Source organism: Schistocerca serialis, chromosome 8, assembly GCF_023864345.2.
Source record: "Schistocerca serialis cubense isolate TAMUIC-IGC-003099 chromosome 8, iqSchSeri2.2, whole genome shotgun sequence".
NCBI classification, from domain to species: domain Eukaryota; kingdom Metazoa; phylum Arthropoda; class Insecta; order Orthoptera; family Acrididae; genus Schistocerca; species Schistocerca serialis.
Window position 1 is genome coordinate 211,222,117 of NC_064645.1, and position 18,823 is coordinate 211,240,939.

The 18,823-nt window shown below is 40.1% G+C and overlaps 1 pseudogene; it reads right to left on the bottom strand.

Annotated features, from left to right (window-relative positions):
• Positions 1-7,319: 7,319 nt before the first annotated feature.
• LOC126416928 (neural-cadherin-like) overlaps positions 7,320-18,823 on the bottom strand; it is a 275,218-nt pseudogene continuing 263,714 nt past the window's right edge.

Genomic DNA, 18,823 nt, shown 5'->3' on the forward strand with positions numbered 1-18,823 from the left:
GCAAGACTCATGCCACGTCCTCACAGCTTTACTTCTGCCGGTTCCTTGTCTCCTCCCTTCCAAACTTTACAGAAGCTCTCCTGCGAACCTAGCAGAAATAGCACTCCTGAAAGAAAGGATATTGCAGAGACATGACTTAGCCACAGCCTTGTTTCCAGAATGAGATTTCCACTCTGCAGTGTAGTGTGTGCTGATATGAAACTTCCTGGCAGATTAAAACTGTGTGCGGGACCGAAACTCGAACTCGGGACCTTTGCCTTTCGCGGGCAAGTGCTCTACCAACTGAGCTACCCAAGCACGACTCACGCCACATTCTCACTGCTTTACTTTTGCCAGTTCCTTGTCTCCTCCCTTCCAAACTTTACAGAAGCTCTCCTGCGCACAGTTTTAATCTGCCAGGAGGTTTCATATCAGCGCACACTCCACTGCAGAGTGAAAATCGCATTCTGGAAACATCCCCCAGGCTGTGGCTAAGCCGTGTCTCCGCAATATCCTTTCTTTCAGGAGTGCTAGTTCTGCTAAGTTCGCAGGAGAGCTTCTGTAAAGTTTGGAAGGGAGGAGACAAGGAACTGGCAGAAGTAAAGCTGGAGCTCGGGGTGTGAGTCATGCTTGGGTAGCTCAGTTGGTAGAGCACTTGCCCACGAAAGGCAAAGGTCCCGAGTTCGAGTCTCGGTTTGGCACACAGTTTTAATCTGCCAGGAAATTTCATATCAGCGCACACTCCGCTACAGAGTGAAAATCTCATTCTGGACTACAAATGTTAACAGATGGCAGTGTCATAATGCCAAGTTTCTTGAAATGTTGCCTGCATAGCTTATTATATCTCAGATTGCATATTATACATATTGCCTTTTTTTTGTATTTTAAAGGGATCTCACCTGCATGGTGAGTTCCCTCAGGATACTGTAGTACAGAGTGAAAGTAAGACTACTATAACTGGAAGTACTAATTTGGTGACTGATTTAAACAGTACCCTTAGTATATATCACACAGCTGACAGTTTATTCAAGATGTAACTGACATGTGTGTTTCATTTAAGACTTTCTTCAAGACATATACCAAGAAAGTTAATGGAGCTCGTACTGGAGAGCTCTTGGTTCTTTAGGAACAAGTAAGAGATTTCCTTTTTTTAGATGAGAGGCTCAAACTTATGTAGGTTGTATTTTTGGAAAATTTATGATGAGATTGTTCTCATTGAACTATTCACTCAGTGGTGACGTAAGTGGTTTAATCTCTTGATCATGGTTAGCTTTGTCTGTCCCTATTACTGGAATACTTGTGTCATCTGCAAATAGTGTAGTATGCCCTGAAGTAAGCTTCCTATTTGTAATCAATATATAACAGGAAAGTATGGGTCCCAGGAATGAGCTTTGTGGTACACCATATCTAACAGGCTTTTTCTCAGAGGAGTGAACAGTACACTGATGAACATTAGTATTCTTTTTTTTTTCAAATTTCATTTCAACTTTTTGCACTCTGTTTGACTGATACGATTCTAACCATTGGTTTGCAGTTCCTCTCACACCTTTAGTAGCCAGCTTCCTAAGGAGTATGGTATGGTCAATGACGTCAAAAGCTTTAGGCAAATCTAAAAAAAAAAAAAAAAAATACCAGTACTAATTTCTTCATTATCTAATGATTTTAAGGTTGAGTCACAGATAGACACAACAAAAAGATTTTCACACTCAAAGCTTTCGGCCAATGACTTTTGTCAACAACAGACACACATACGCACACACACACACTCACGCAAATGCAACTCACACACATGACTGTAGTCTCAGGCAACTGAAACCACACTGCAAACAGCAGCACCAGTGCATGATGGGAGTGGCGACTGGGTGAGGGAAAGGAGGGGGCTGCAGTGGGGAGGGGGAGGGATAGTATAGTGGGGATGGCGGACAGTGAAGTGCTGTAGGTTGGGTGGTAGGCAGGAGAGAGATGGGGAGGGGGGGGCGGTGGGGAAGTAGTGGAAAAGGAGAGAAATAGAGAAAAACAAATAAAAAATACAATAAAATAAACAAATAAATTCTACATTATTTACGTATTTTTTTGCATTTTTCCACCACCATGGATCCTTGCTCCTTCCATCTGTGTCAATACAGACAAGTCTCCTTATCCCTAGCCAGATCCCAGTTCCACATACTATTCCTGCAATGTTGCTTGCCTCGTGGAACCCCCTTTAAGGCTTTTCTATCAAATTACCCATCTCTGGCTGCCACCCCTCCTTCCACAATGACCTCCACATGTTCAAATTCCGCAAATCCATAGCCCTCACAAACATAGTCCTCAAAACCATATCATCCAAGCCCAAACCTCCTTGCAGTACCTTCTCTCCATCCACAAGATTCTCCTGCTACGCAATTCCAAATTCCTGGAACCCATAACACACACTGGAACTCTTGCCTTGCAGGAACTTGAGCAACATGCACAACGCCACCTCAAAAAGCTCTCCATCCTGCTCACTCCCTACTCCCACTTTGGAGTGCCACTGCCCACCACCTCTTCAACAACCTCCAAACCTCCCCCATGCCCCCTCATAGCCTACTACACTTACCCCACTCACCAAAACTCCCTTTCACCACCAACCACCACACAGAATCCCAACCTTAAGAGACCTGCAACACAGTCATGAACCTTTCCTCCAGAAGCTGTAGCCTCACAGAAATATGTCCTTTCCAAAGAAGTCATCTTTTGCCCCACTCCCAAATTCAATCATGTAGGACTTGTTAAAGACCTTCTCTCCTTCTCCCGGTCCCTAAGTGGAACACTTTTTCGCCACCAACCCTACCAATCAGACTCAACCAAAGACCAATACTGAACCTTGCCTAACTCAGTTCATTCCTCCATCCAACTGTGATCCATCCCCACTACCCCCAAACCACCCCCTATTAACTTTGCAGAGTTTCTTAACCTCAAACCTTGCCTCACCATCATTCCCCAAATCCCTCAACATGCAGACTAACCTTACATCCACAGAAAGAACTGCAGTCCACCATCTAAAAACTGATCACGACATTATAATCCTACCTGCCCCACCACTGTTGTTCTGAACAGCAAGGATTACCTGATGGAAGGACTCGGCCAGCTGTCAGATACTTCCACCTACAAACCTTGCCACAGTGACTCCATTCCAGTAATCCAGTACGGTATCCAGGCACTACTCAAATTCTTAGGCCCAGAACCTTTCCCCAGAGTCCATCTCTCTACTCACCCCTACCACTCCCCACACTCCTACCTTCTACATGCTTCCTAAAGTCCATAAACCGAACCACTCAGGACACCTCATTGTGGCTCGTTATTGTGCTCTGACTGAGAGAATCTCTGCTCTCATAGACCAACACCTTCAACCTATTACCGAGCGAGGTGGCGCAGTGGTTAGCACACTGGACTCGCATTCGGGAGGATGATGGTTCAATCCCGTCTCCAGCCATCCTGATTTAGGTTTTCCGTGATTTCCCTAAATCGTTTCAGGCAAATGCCGGGATGGTTCCTTTGAAAGGGCACGGCCAATTTCCTTCCGAATCCTTAACCCGAGCTTGCGCTCCGTCTCTAATGACCTCGTTGTCGACGGGACGTTAAACACTAACCACCACCATCAACCTATTACCCGGAACCTACCCTCCTATATAAAAGATACCAACCATTTACTCCACCGATTCTCCACAGTTCCTATCCCTTTGCCACACAGTGCCCTGCTCCTCACTATTGATAGCATTTCCACATACACTAATGTTCCTAATGCCCATGGCCTTAGTGCTATTGAACACTACCTTTCCCAATGCCCGATGGATTCCAAACAGACAACCTCCTTCCTAGTCTCCATGACCAACTATATCCTCACCCACAATTACTTCTCCTTTGAAGGCATTACCTACAAACAAATCCGGGGTACAGCTACAGGCACCCACATGGCACCATCCTATGCCAACCTATTCATAGGTCATCTAGAGGAATCCTTCCTAAACACCCAGAATCCTAAACCCCTCACCTGGTTCAGATTCACTGATGACATCTTTGCTATCTGGATCAAAGGTGAGGACAATCCATCCACATTCCTCCAGAACCTCAACAACTTCTCCCCATTTGTTTCACCCGGTCCTACTCAACCCAACAAGCCATCTTCCTAGATGTTGACATCTACCTCAAAGGTGGCTACATCAGTACCTCTGTCCATATCAAGCCTACTAACCTCCCACAATACCTCCACTTCAACAGCTGCTACCCATTCCACACCTAGAAGTCCCTTCCCTACAGCCTAGACACCCATGGTTGTCACATTTGTAGTGACTTACAGTCCCTCTGAGGGTCTCACTGAAGCCTTCACTGACCATAATTATCCTCCCAACCTTGTACAAAAACAAATCTCCCATGCCTTACCTTTCCAGTCTCCCACCACCTGCCAAAGCCCTACTGTCCGGCCACAGAGGAGGATTCCCCTTGTAACTCAGTACCACCCAGGACTGGAGCAACTGAATTACATTCTCCGCCAGGGTTTTGATTACATCTCGTTGTGCCCTGAAATGAGAAATGTCCTGTCCACTATCCTTCCCACCCCTCCCACAGTGGTATTCTGCTGTCCACAGAACCTACACAATATACTCATCCATCCTTGCACAATCCCTGCTCCCAAACCCTTACCTCATGGCTCATACACCTGTAATGACCTAGATGCAATACCTGTCCCATACATCCTTCCACCACCACCTACGCCAATCTGATCACTAACATCACCTATCCCATCAGAGGCAGGGCTACCTGTGAAACCAGTCAAGTGGTCTACAAGCTAAGCTGCAACCACTGTGCTGCATTCTATGTAGGCATGACAAACAACAAGCTGTCTGTCTGCATGAATGGCCACCAACAAACTATGGCCAAGAAACAAGTGGACCACCCTGTCACTGAACATGCTGCCAAATTGCCTGCTCCAATTCAGCACTACACAGCAATCATTCCACCACCACACTCTCCTTCCCACCCATCCCCTGCCCACTGTCCAACCTGCAGCACTTAATGTGCGCAATTCTCACCATACTATCCCTCCTCCTCCCCGCCCCAGCCACCTCCTTTCCCCCACCCAGTCACCATTCCCATCATGCACTTGCACAGCTGCTTGCAGTGTGGTTCCAGTTGCCTGAGACTGCAATCGTGTGTGTGAATTGCGTTTGTGTGTGTGTGTGTGTGTGTGTGTGTATGTGTGTGTCTATTGTTGACAAAGGCCATTGGCTGAAAGCTGCAAGTGTGAAAATCTTTTTGTTGGGCCTATCTGCGACTCAGCATCTCTGCTATATGGTGAGCAGCAACTTTCCTTCTCATAATACTGTTACAGTCCATCCTGGATTTTCCATTGTTTGATTTTAAGGCTGAGTTCAGACAGTCATACAATGCTGTGGTTTTTGTTTTAGCTTTTTTAAATCCATGCTGGTGCTCTGATATTAAAGAGAATCTGTTAATAAAACTTTCTAATCTGGAGTAAAACAATTTCTCCGATATTTTTGAAAATGTGCTGAGTTGTGCTACTGGCCTGTAACTAGCTAGATCATTTTCTGGCCACTTTTTCTGGATTGGGGTAATTTATTTTTGTGGAATGGGGTAACTTTAGCAACCTTTAGGAGGTCTGGGAAAAGTCTGTTACTAAAGGATACATTAATTTATAAGTCAATGGTTCTACAACATATTCCCCCCAATTTGTTACAGTAAAACATGGTATGTTGTCACTGCCACTGGAGTATTTATTTTATAGTCTTTTTATAACTGTGAGCACTTCAGTGTTTGAGGCTTTGTGGAGAAACATTGATGCTTTTGTGGTTCCCACATGTGTTGTGTGTTGAGTACTGGCTCTATGGCAGTTTTTCTTTATCAGGCGTTCAGCTATTGTACTGAAATAATTGTTAAAAGCATTTACAATTTTTTCTGGTTTTGATGTCAACTCATCATTTAGATGCAGTTTCTAAGTTTTGTTTATAGCATTGCACTTGTTGTTAGTTTCATTTTTCACAACTTTCAAAATGCCTTTCATTTTATTTTTAGATTCTGTTACTGATTTATCATTATACAATTTATTTGCTTGCTGAATTACTTTCTTGTATACAGTACAGTAAGACTTAAAGTATGTTCTAAACTTATCATTGGCCTCATGGCGTTTCATGTGGTTCTTCAGGTAGCAGTTTTTCGGCTAGAGATTTTTCTCCCTTTTGTTAGCCATGAATTTGTGCATTTGTTTCCAATTCTTGCTCTCTTTACTAGGAATGCAATGTTGAAGTAAAGAAGAAATGTTTTATGAAAAGAATTAAACATGCTATTAACATCATTTTTTCATATACCTCTGACCCAGCATCAGTCTGGATGATTTGTTATGTGATATGTAGTGCTGTCAGTTTCGTTAAGGGTTTTTGTATTGTGGACTTCATTTGTCACAGATGGAACCTTGATACAGTATGGACAGGACCTAATTTTGGAATATGGACCTAAGACAGCATTCACTGTTTTGAGGGGTATCTTGTATATATGCTGTTGTTGTGAATAAAATAGAACTAACTCCATATTTTTCCACCAACGCTGGGAGGCAGTATCATTTGACATCATGTAACACTCTCAACATTTACCAGGCTGTTCCAAGTAACGTGCCCACTGGCAGGGCAGGAGGCATCAAGATAAAATATAATGGAGCTACTGAATCACAGATAGGCATGACAAAAAGAGTGTCAGAAAGTAAGCTTTTGGCCAACAAGGCCTTCATCGGAAATAGACAACATACATGCAAACACACACACTCATGCAAAACAAGACTCACACACAACACGACCATAGTCTCTGGCTGCTGAGGTCAGAGGTCTGGCCTTTTTGTTGTGCCTACCTGCAACTCAGCATCTCTGAAGTATGGTGAGTAGCAACTATCCTTTCCAGAATATTGTTTTGAAATTGACAAAATTAATATGTTTTTCACATATGTGAACAATATGCTTTATTCTGTCATTAAATAAATGATCTCATTAACACTTTAACCACATCATTGGCCTTAATTTGTTTCATTTTGATTATGATAACATACCAGACATTTACATCATACAAAAAATATACCAATCGTCTAGGTGAATTATATTTGCCAATGCAAGTTACAATCCACATACAAAAATATGAAATATGAATACATCCAGTCACTAAATTATACAACATTTATATCTATTACACAAAACAGAGACTTTGGATTATCAGTAACATTTTGATATCAAATTTGTACAAACAGGTATCAAAATAATTTATACTAAAAATATGTACATTCCTTACAAGTAGAAAAAATATTGTATTTTACGCTTCAGTAATCTTATGATACATCTGAAACTACTACTTTGAGAGATTCCATCCATATCTCATTTACCTCTTCTACAGACTGCACCAGAAGTTCATACAATTTTGACTGTTGCATAGGTACTGTTACAAACAAAGCATTCTGAGACTTACTTATGGAAAGTCTGCAATAATGAGTGCAGTAATCAAATTGTTATATTTTTGCATAATTGCAATTACATTATTTCTATGAAATTCTTCTCATAGGCACTTGAATTCAGTCTGAAGTGTTTTTTTATACATTTAGGTGAAGTTATTTCAAGTATTGTTAGCTCCTTCCTAGGAGGCATCACAGTCCAGTTTTGAGAAATGTCTGGAGGCTTATTCAAATGAATTCTACAACTTTTTCAAATTCAGTGGTTTGAAGAGTAAATAGCTGGTGATCTATTTGTTATGATTCTGTTTGGCACTGTTTCTCCAACAGAATGCAAAGTGATTTCCTTGGTGCCAAGTTTAGAATCTCATGATCATTCTCCTGAAAATCTACAACAAATTAACACAAGTATGAAATTATTATTCAACATGTATTCCTCTAAAACTAAATGAGTTGAACACATTTTTTCATTCATTCAATAACATATCCTGCTCCATAAACCTCATCATAAAACTGACCCTCCAGGGATGTGGAACATGTCAAGATATACAGGCAGTAATACTCACTGTGGGAAACTTCTGTAACAAATACTAACAATCAATTATGACTGGTGCTAATCTACCACAACTGATAACTATGAGAATTACCTTTAGATCATGGAATTTTATGTAGTTATATTATGATAAAAGCAACCAATTCGCAAAGGGCCTTTGCTCCTTCTCTAACACAAAGCAGCTGCTGTTTTTATCCACTACTTTCAATAAAGCATTTATGTATTTTACACAAAAGAACTTGAAGCTGCCTATATAGTGGCACACTTAGCACATGTTTGACATGAACATTAGAGTTAAGTAGTAATTACATCCATGAGGTCAAATATTCTGATAAATTATATAAGGAGGGCTAATAACTTCTTTACAATTTTAATTACTGAGGATTTTAAATTTCTTGCCTGATATCTACTACTACCATGGTATAAACTTTTAAACCAGAATGTAAAACTCTATTCTGAACCCTATAATCAATATGGAAATTATTTTTGCATAAAGTATTATGGTTGTGAATTATACTATTGTTATTAAGCACAAATATCATAAAGTAGCAACTACACAGAGGGGTCCTGAAAAATGTAGACGCTCTTTGATAGTCAATATTAATGGAACAAAATGACACACAGTTACAATTCTTGCACAGGAGACAGGTTATTTTATGTGTTCAAAGTGACCCCCATTAGCAGCCATCAATACTGATGTCACCGAACTGTTGACCAAACTACAGCTGTCAGTGTTGCTGGTGTGACAGCTGCACAGTATGCCTCAATGGTTTATCATAGCTCATTCAGTGTAGCTGGCTTCTGTTGAGAAACTTCATTTTTCAAGGTCCCTCATAGGTGCAAGTCAAGAGGTATAAGGTCTGGGGACCATGGAGGGTACTCAAAGCTTCTTTTTGACCTATCCATCATTGAGATAGATTTTCATCCAAGTAGGCTCTGACATCTCTGTGGTAGTGAGGTGGAGTGCCATCTTGTTGTAGGTAAAATCTTTCATTTCCATACGCCTCTTGGATGGCAGGTAAAATCGATGCTTGCAGCATACGATGATACCATTTGTAGTACCTTCAACGAAGAATGAGCCAATCAAATCATGCAATAACAGACCTTACCATACAATAACACCCGGTAGGTAACATGTTTGTTCATGTGAACATCAGGATTCTTGGTAGCTCAGTACATGCAGTTGTGGCAATTTGCAGTACCGTTCCATTTTAATTGCACTTCACTAGACAAGATAATCATCCCTGAAAACTGTTCATTCTCATTCAGCATGCCATCAAGCCACTTGCAGTACTCCATCCTTTGATCCAGGTTGTCCTTACTCATAGTGTGCAGTGATCTTGGAATGCACACTTTCCACTTTACAGCCTTCAGAATTCGTCATATGCTTGATCACCTTACCTCACTTTCACGTGCACCTCGCTTCACAGATTTATGAAGAGACATAGTAAAATATTTTGACACAGCAGCACTGGAAGATAGAGTTGTAGATGTTTTTGGTCAGCCAGACCTTTCCTAATGCACACCCTGAACAGACTCTTTGGCTTCAAATTTCTCCAGAATATGATACATTGTTGTACTTGTTTGTGGCTGAGTTCGGTACACATTACGCCATTGCCACTGTACCCCCATCATGTTTCCGTACTTCCAGTACCACTGCGATATGGCCTTGTGTTGCTCAAGTGACAATCTTACTTAATTCAATGCTGCACTGTCAGGTGCTCGGAAACACACACCTAGATCAGTTGAGAAAACAATGGGCTAAGCTAATGTGCAAAACTGCAATGATAAGTCATTTTATTCTGAACGTATTAACTATCAACATGTGCCTACATTTTTCTGGACTTCTTTGTATTGGCACATAAGTGTAAGAATCTCTACGTCCTAAAAGAGCTTCCTATAGGAGGCTCAGTCATCAACTTTACATAATGTTCTTTTTGCAGTTTCTGCAGAACAAATATTTTTTGGTGTCAGTTGTATTGCTGCATAAGATTAAGGTAACATGCTATAATGCATTTTTGATGTTCTGTATTACAAACTAATATGCCCTTAAATTGCTTAACATACTGACATTCTTCTCTCAAACATTCTTTAGCATGTTAATAACATATATTTTTATTAATTTATAATTTATGTTTTTATTTACCTTTCTCTATAGCTTCTCTCCCTTTGGTCAGGTTTCACTTACCAGAATCTCATGTTCAACCATTACCCCAATTTACAATCATTTATTCTTCTATACATGCACTTAAGCTGGTATTTTAGATGATATACCTACCTCTTTGCCCTTTCTCTGGAGGGGGGGGGGGGGGGAGGGGAGCGGGGAGGGGGGGGGGGGGCGGCGGCAGGAACTAAGAGTGTGGAAAGCTCGAAGTAACTTCTTGGAAATCAGTTATGGACCAAACACCATACATCTTTCTTGCTAATACCACCTTATGCGTGATATTGTTAACCAATACAAATCCACATTTTGTACAAGAAATTATGATGAAATAGGATAATTTAACTCAATTTCACTCAATATACAACATCCAGAGACTAAATGAAATAATGAACATACCAACAGATAATGACCATCTGCTCAGTTGAGCCAAAAGTGCTTAGTAACCAACAAAATATTAGGGATAAAATATATGTACCTGCACACAAAGAAGAAAATGAACTTGATGTTGTCCCACCACCTTCATAATAATATACATTTGAATCATCTTGATTTTCAGAGAGCAGCTCAGCATCAATCCTATTTTTATAGGTAATTAGACATTTCATATTTGGTCCAGAGGTGGGTTTGAGAGCTGAAAACAATGAATAAAGGTTTCAGAAGTACAAAACAATTTCAGCTGTACTTCATACAGCTTATTACATGTAAAAAGTCAACAGTGGTTCCATTAGCCAGAGACAACAATGTTTTTGTATGTAAACATGTTTGTATTTAAATATCTAAATGTGAGTTATATAATTTATCATAAACAGATTATATATTTGAGTCACTCTACAACAACAATTACATGGCAACATCTCTGAAAATGTCAGTAGACAAATCATACCGATATTTTCAGAAATATTTTCAGCATAACATTATTGCAGCAATGACCAAGAAAACTTACAGTCTGTGGATCCTTACAAGTGAAAATTACAATTTTACAATCTATGGATTCTTACAAGTGAAAATTACTTTCTCTATTATTATTGTGCACAGTTTCAGTTACTTTTCACTTTTGAATGAACAGGACACCATGCTACTAGTCTTGGCTACACTTCTTGCTTTTCTGCTCCAAACGGTGACAACATATATACATCCAAAGCCTATCTTTACCAAATCATGTAATTTTTGGTCAACTTGTGGTTCTGATGATAATCTTCCCTACACATCAATACCAACTAGCACCTTCAGTTGTTCGAATTTCAAATTTTCATTATACACAGAATTCTCCTACACTTCTACAATTGATTTCTGTTTCTACTGAACTGCAGATTACTACTGCTCAGCATTACAGGAAACAAGGTAGTATTAGCAGTCACTACATAATTAGGTTTGTTTTGTTGCTCACTGTTCACATTGTTCACTGTCCCTTGGTGCAATAGCAGTTCTACTGCAGTCCTGTGGTCAATAATAAAGAACAGAAGAGAGAGTAAGGTTCAACATCTCATCAACATTGAGGATTGATGATGGCACTTGTCTTACACAACTTAGGTAAACCACAAAAGGCCTATATTTTGATTGCTGGTCCCAAAATCAAGGCAGATGTGAATGTCCTGTGTCTGTCTGATATTAGGGGTACTCACACAAAAAGTCAAAATTTCGTGTTTTCTTCTGGAATATGCAAAGCATAAAGAAGAAAAGTTTAGAACTACAAATAATTTTAGAAAGTTTTAGAGACACTATAGATGTGCTTTGTATAGCCGAGCATTGGCTTAAAGATACTGAAGTTGCCTATTTTTCCCTTCCAGGCTTTCAAATGGTTAACAATTTTTGCAGAACTAATAAAAATGGAGGTGGCTGTCTGATACTTGCCCGAGATAATGTAGAATGTAATCCATTACTGAAAACCAAGCATATGAACTGTGAAAAGCATTTTGAACACGTCACAGTAGAAGTTAAATTTATTAAGCTTTTAGTTATATGTATCTACAGACCACCTGATGGTAACATACAAATATTCACCTCCAAACTAGATATGCTACTACAACAATGCAGTTTAAAATATCCCAGTATTATCTTATGTGGAGACTTTAATATAGATTTCCTAGTAGAATCTACTGCTTCCTGGAAAATAGTGAATATATTGCAATGTTATAACATGATAAACTTAAACATAAAACCTACTAGAACAACTAATACCAGTTCCTCTGCAATAGATGCTGTTTTGGTTAACACTGACATGTCATCTGTCTGCAAACTGGACAACATCTCCAATGGTATATCAGATCACAACTGCTTGATACTGAATATGACCATGTAAGTTGCAAATAGACAGACAGAACCTCCCCAACAGACTTACAAAAGATCAACTGGCAATAAAAATAATATAGCACATTTCTCACTTCTGCTCCATAAAGCTGACTGGAAAGGTGTCTATTGTGCCAGCAATGTTGACAGAAAGGCTAATGAATTTATGAGTATCTTGCAACACTGCTATGAAGTGGCATTCTCAATCAAGCTTACAGCTAAAAAATACACATCTCAACTGTCCAATAATAAATGGTTAACACCAGGAATAAAAACCTCTTGCAGAAATAAGAGACTGCTATATGCCTACAGTAAAACTATAGACAGTGAGGTATTCCGTAACTATTTCAAGCAGTATAAAAGAATTCTAAACAAGGTAATTCATGAAGCAAAGAAAATGTATAATAGGCAGTTCATTATCAACTCAAGTAATAAATCAAAAGCAACGTGGAGATTGATAAATGAAACAGCTGGCAAAAAAGACAAGACACGCTCAATAACCTGCATTAAAGATCAGGATGGTGTTATCACTGATCCTAAGCAATTATGTGAAATATTTAATGACCATTTCACAAATATTGGTGACAAGTTTTCTTCTTTAATCAAGACTCCTGCACTCACTCATCTCTCAGATTCAGCAGTATTCCCGCAATAAATTTTCCTTGAACCAGTCACACCAAATGAAATCTGCAACATTCCTGTGGTCTTGATGGTATATCTGATTGCCTTTTTAAACGAGTCTGCCATCATGTGTGTGAACCACTGTCATATATAATAAACTGCTCTTTATCATCAGGTCAATTTCCTAGAATTTTTAAAGCAGCAAAAGTTATTCCTCTGTTTAAAAAAGCGGAAAGGAGTGATGTAAACAACTACAGACCCATCTCAGTCTTATCAAGCTCATTAAAAGTCCTTGAAAAATCAGTATATGACCGTGTTACACATTTCTTGGAAAGTAACTGCTTACTAAGTCCTCACCAGTTTGGGTTTAGGAAAGGGAGATCAATAAATGGAGCATTATACACATTTTTAAATGAAATCTATAGAGCACTCAATGATAGAAAACACCCAACAGGTGTGTTTCTTGATCTCAGTAAAGCTTTTGATCTTGTCAACCATGAATTACTTTTGGAGAAACTACTACGTTATGGGATTAGGGGAAATTGCAATGACTGGTTTAAGTCATATCTCTCAGACAGAGTACAGAAAGTAGTGATTACATCAAAAATTGGTGAAAATGCTCAATCAGAGTAGCAAGTTGTAAGACAAAGTATTCCCCAAGGCTCTATACTTGGTCCCCTTTTATTTCTAATATTGATCAATGATCTGCCCCAAAGCATTCAGGAAGGTCTACTGGTAATGTTTGCTGATGACACCAATATACTGTTTTCAAATCACTGTCCTCATCAACTCAACTCCACAATTGCTGATACAAATTGTAGTCTGGTAAACTGGTTGAACAAAAACAAACTCCTCCTAAATAAAGATAAAACAGTGTATATAAATTTCCACTCGACACAAAAGGTATCATCTGTGATAGATGATATCAGGATTGAGAATGTGCCCATACAGTGAGAAAGAGCCACAAAATTCCTTGGAGTGTGGATAGATGACACACTACAGTGGGACATACATAAAGATAAATTATTAAGTAAAATGAACAGTTTGTGCTATGCTTTTAGTATTTTAAGTACAATCTGTGATATTGAAACACTAAAATGTGCCTACTTTGCATTAGTACACTCAATAATTACATACTGCATTCCTTCTTGGGGCTTCTCCCGTAAGAATGTATTTATTATGCAAAAGCGAATAATTAAGACAATGAAACAAGTACCCCTGTCTTCCACCACTAAACATCGCTTTAAGGAGCTCAGTATTTTGCCAGTGCCTTGTATCTATATTCATGAAACAGTGTGTTTTATTCATGAAAATCTCCATATATTTACAAAAAATAGAGATGTTCATTATCATAATACTCATCATTCCAATGACATATTTATAGCTGATCAACGGCTACATAAAGGGCACAGTAGTGTAAGGCACAGGGGAGTACTTCTGTACAAGAAGCTACCTGAAAATGTCAGGTCTTGCCAGAAAGGATTCAGATCCAAAATAAAGTCAATCCTACAGAAGCACTGCTTCTATTCAGTGGAAGAATTTATGAATAGTAATCTAAAACAATTTTTGTAATGTATTTTAATGCATGTGTTAAAATATTACTTTCAACTGACTCATTTGACTCTATTAACAGATATAACTGTTTCTTGTTATGGCTCATCTGCACTTATGATAACCAATGTAAATAGTGTTACTCTGTAATCATTATCTGATGACTGTATGTAACATACCAAAAAAGTTATGATTCACTATGTACACATACACTCCTGGAAATGGAAAAAAGAACACATTGACACCGGTGTGTCAGACCCACCATACTTGCTCCGGACACTGCGAGAGGGCTGTACAAGCAATGATCACACGCACGGCACAGCGGACACACCAGGAACCGCGGTGTTGGCCGTCGAATGGCGCTAGCTGCGCAGCATTTGTGCACTGCCGCCGTCAGTGTCAGCCAGTTTGCCGTGGCATACGGAGCTCCATCGCAGTCTTTAACACTGGTAGCATGCCGCGACAGCGTGGACGTGAACCATATGTGCAGTTGACGGACTTTGAGCGAGGGCGTATAGTGGGCATGCGGGAGGCCGGGTGGACGTACCGCCGAATTGCTCAACACGTGGGGCGTGAGGTCTCCACAGTACATCGATGTTGTCGCCAGTGGGACCGGACCGCAGCGACGCACGGATGCACGCCAAGACTGTAGGATCCTACGCAGTGCCGTAGGGGACCGCACCGCCACTTCCCAGCAAATTAGGGACACTGTTGCTCCTGGGGTATTGGCGAGGACCATTCGCAACCATCTCCATGAAGCTGGGCTACGGTCCCGCACACCGTTAGGCCGTCTTCCGCTCACGCCCCAACATCGTGCAGCCCGCCTCCAGTGGTGTCGCGACAGGCGTGAATGGAGGGACGAATGGAGACGTGTCGTCTTCAGCGATGAGAGTCGCTTCTGCCTTGGTGCCAATGATGGTCGTATGCGTGTTTGGCGCCGTGCAGGTGAGCGCCACAATCAGGACTGCATACGACCGAGGCACACAGGGCCAACACCCGGCATCATGGTGTGGGGAGCGATCTCCTACATTGGCCGTACACCACTGGTGAACGTCGAGGGGACACTGAATAGTCCACGGTACATCCAAACCGTCATCGAACCCATCGTTCTACCATTCCTAGACCGGCAAGGGAACTTGCTGTTCCAACAGGACAATGCACGTCCGCATGTATCCCGTGCCACCCAACGTGCTCTAGAAGGTGTACATCAACTACCCTGGCCAGCAAGATCTCCGGATCTGTCCCCCATTGAGCATGTTTGGGACTGGATGAAGCGTCGTCTCACGCGGTCTGCACGTCCAGCACGAACGCTGGTCCATCTGAGGCGCCAGGTGGAAATGGCATGGCAAGCCGTTCCACAGGACTACACCCAGCATCTCTACGATCGTCTCCATGGGAGAATGGCAGCCTGCATTGCTGCGAAAGGTGGATATACACTGTACTAGTGCCGACATTGTGCATGCTCTGTTGCCTGTGTCTATGTGCCTGTGGTTCTGTCAGTGTGATCATGTAATGTATCTGACCCCAGGAATGTGTCAATGAAGTTTCCCCTTCCTGGGACAATGAATTCACGGTGTTCTTATTTCAATTTCCAGGAGTGTATAATTTATATAAATGTATATCTTAAGAATGTCTATACTTATGCATGTAACTGAATACCTACAAAATAAGTATATTTGTGTATCAAAGGATGTTAAAGGTAACTTATCCTACATCTATGTGTAATAACACAACAAGATTTCTGGATGAATAAATAAATGGAATGGAAATGAATAAATAAATGGAATGGAAATGAATAAATAAATGGAACATTCTTTTCACCAATGAGTGTCGCATATGCCTTCAACCAGACAATCGTCGGAGACGTGTTTGGAGGCAACCCAGTCAGGCTGAACGCCTTAGACACAGTGTCCAGCAAGTGCAGTGAGGTGGAGGTACCCTGCTGTTTTGGGGTGGCATTATGTGGTGCCGATGTATGCCGCTGGTGGTCATGGAAGGTGCTTTAATGGCTGTACGATACGTGAATGACATCCTCCAACTGATAGTGCAACCATATTGACAGCATATTAGCAAGGCATTTGTCTTCATGGATGACAGTTCGTGCCCCCATCGTGCACATCTTGTGAATGACTTCCTACAGCATAACGACATCGCTCGACTAGAGTGGCCAGCATGTTCTCCAAACATGAACCCTATCGAAGATGCCTGGGATAGACTGAAAAGGGCTGTTTATGGACAACGTGACCCACCAACCAGTCTGAGAGATCTACACCAAATCACCGTTGAGGAGTGGGACAATCTGGAGCAACAGTGCCTTGATGAACTTGTGGATAGTATACCACGATGAATACAGGCTTGCACCAATGCAAGAGGATGTGCTACTGGGTATTAGAGGTACCGGTGTGTACAGCAATCTGGTCCACCACCTCTGAAGGTCTTGCTGTATGGTAGTACACCATGCAATGTGTGGTTTTCATGAGCCATAAAAAGGGCAGAAATGATGTTTATGTTGATCTCTATTCCAAATTTCTGTACAGGTTCTAGAACTCTCGGGACCAAAGTGATGCAAAACTTTTTTTTGAGGTGTGTATGTTACACAACAATAACATGTTAAAATCTGACATAGTGTGAAAAATTTAGAAATTAAAAAAATTTGTGCAGTGCAACATGTAAGTAGAGACACCAAAGAGAGAGGAGGAGTTGCCACATATTTTAAAATCTGTCATAGTGTGAAAAATTTTGAAATTAAAAAAATTTGTGTAGAGTAACATATAGAAATATGTGCATGTGAGCTTAAACTAAACAATGGTACTTTTATAATTGTAGCTGTGTATAGGTTCCAATTGGGAAATTTTCAGCTATTTTTGAAAAAAACTTGGATTCTTTGTTGTGCTATCTGTAAGACAGAGGGATAAAAAATATTGTTTGTAAGAATTTCAGTGCAGATTTTCTGAAAGAGCCCAATAGAAAGCTTGACCTTGACCTTGAAGTATTACTTGATTCTTTCAACCTGACATCAGTTATTGATTTTCCCACTCAGGTGATATGGGAAAGCAGCACACTGACAAATAATGTTTTTGTAGACCAAGATAAATTTAATCAAATAAATCCTTTTTTCTGTTAAGAATATTGTTTGTAAGAATTTCAGTGCAGATTTTCTGTTAAGAATAGTCTGTCTGATTATGACGCACAGCCACTTACAGTATATGACACAGCTCCATACAGTAATGCAAAACAGTCCTCCAAAATAGTGATTTAACTAGCGATTTAACAAATGAAAATTTTAGGGAAAGACTGTAACAGTTAGACTGGGATGAGGTGTAGTGAGAACCTGATGCTAATTTACAAATTAACCTATTTCATAATACCACTGTGAGTACATCTGAAAACAGTTTCCCTTTGAAAACAGTGAAATATAATTGTAAGAAACCATCCAAAATGTGATGGCTTACTAAAGGGATAAAAATATCTTGTAAACAAAAAAGGGAAATGTATCTTATAGCTAGAAGGAGTAATGATCCAGAAACAGTGAAACATTACAAAAACTACTGCACTGCATTAAGAAAAGTTATTAAGAAGTCCAGAAGTATGTGCACATCTCATAATAAAATTAAAATAATTTGGAATATTGTTAAAAGGGAAAAAGGCAACCAAGAGCAGAGGAAGATTATATTTCTATCAAACTCAATGAAAAGTTTGTTAACAAAAAGTCAGAAGCACAAAACATTTCTAACAATCATTTTTAAGTGTTAAAGAAAAAATATGATTCAGCCATTCATTAGAAAACGAAAGCCAGCATATGGAGGAGGCAATACCAATGCAAATTGATAAAATTGAAATTCAACCCACCTCTCCTACTGAAATTAGGAAGATAATGTCACTGAAAAGTAAAAAAAAGCTCACATGGAATTGATGGCATATCCAACAGAGTACTAAAGGCTTGTTCCCAACAGTAGGATTCTCAGCTTACTGAAACATGGCATTTTTCCAGACAGGCTGAAATACGCTATTGCTAAACCATTGCATAATAAAGGGGATAGGTCCGGTGCTAACAACTACTGCCAAATCTCACTTCTGACAGCTTTATCCAAAATTCCCGAAAATTTAACATATTCAAGAGTAGCATCACATATTTGTAAAAATGAAGTACTAACAAAATGTCAGTGTGGTTTTCAGAAAGGCTATTCAACAGAATATGCTTTATATG